This window comes from Myotis brandtii, unplaced genomic scaffold (genome assembly GCF_000412655.1).
Source record: "Myotis brandtii unplaced genomic scaffold, ASM41265v1 scaffold156, whole genome shotgun sequence".
NCBI lineage: Eukaryota > Metazoa > Chordata > Mammalia > Chiroptera > Vespertilionidae > Myotis > Myotis brandtii.
Genome location: NW_005355666.1, coordinates 418,203 through 419,496, shown reverse-complemented (window position 1 = coordinate 419,496; position 1,294 = coordinate 418,203). Strand labels below are relative to the sequence as shown.

Sequence of the window (1,294 nt, the reverse complement as noted above, 5' to 3'; positions counted from 1 at the left end):
CCTGGATCTATAAATTTAACGCGATCCCTATCCAAATTCCAGCAGGCCCTTTTGGGGAGAAATCGACAAGCTGGGCTTAAAATTTCTACGGAAATTCAAAGGATTGAGAATAGTAAAAACAGTTTCGAAAACAGAAAAGTTGGAGGATTTCTATTACCCGATTTAAAATCTTACTTTACAGCTCCTGGTCTCCCGTGGCTCTCGGCTCCTGCTCTGGCTCTCCCGGCTGTCCGCCTGCTCCGCCCCGTGTGCCGGCGGACCTCGGGAAGTGGTCCCGGCCCTGGAGCCTGCAGGGGGTGGATGAGACTCCGCAGCACCCGCTGCAGGTCGCATACGCCGGGGTGGAGGTAGACGAGCTGGGCAAAGTGCTGACGCCCACCCAGGCTGAGAACCGACCCACTAGTATTGCAAGGGATGGCCTTGATCTAAGTAAACTCTACACCTTGGTCTCGACAGACCCGGATGCTCCCAGCAGAAAGGACCCCAAACGTAGGGAATGGCACCATTTTCTGGTGGTCAACAAGAAGGGCAGTGACATCAGCAGTGGCACAGTCCTCTCTGATTATGTGGGCTCTGGGCTTCCAAAGGGCACAGGACTTCACTGGCCGCTGAAATGGGACGAGCCCATTCTCAGCAACCGACCTGGAGGCCACCCTGGCAAATTCAAGGTGGCATCTTTCCACAAAAAGTATGAGCTCAGTCCCCAGTGGCTGGCACGGGCTACCGGGCAGAATAGGAGGATACGTGCCCAAGCTCTGTGAGCAGCTGTCTGGGAAGTGGGGGAAAGTCAGGAAACAGAAATTGCCCCCGGGGCCCCAAGCAATGTTCTCAAGTTCAGCTATGCATGTAGATTTCTCTTCTTGCCTGTTCCCATTCTCATAGGCGAGACCTGAGCAGATCGTGCTTTAGGGTGACTTTTCCTTCTGCCTGTCCTTTAAAGGGTCACACACCCTGCTTTATGTTTTGCTCAAACTTGAACTCCATTTTGGGGGATATTTTGGTACTATGATGGGCTCATCATTAGACATTAGGAAAATGCAAATTAAAACCACAATGAGATACCACTACATATCCACCAAAATTAGAATAATAGAAGAAAACAGACAATACCAAGTTTTGAAAAGGATGTGAAGAAACTGGAACTCTCATACATTACTGACGGGGATATAAAATGGTACAGCCACTTTGGAAAACAGGTTAGCAGTTTCTTAAAAAGTAGAACACAGACTTACCATACAACCTAACATTCCACTCCCAGGAATCTATTCAAAGAAAAATGAAAACATATGTCTAC

At 49.0% G+C, this 1,294-nt stretch overlaps 1 pseudogene; it reads left to right on the top strand.

Moving 5' to 3' along the window:
* The first annotated feature begins 176 nt into the window (after nucleotides 1-176).
* LOC102259773 lies at nucleotides 177-1,294 on the top strand (annotated as a pseudogene).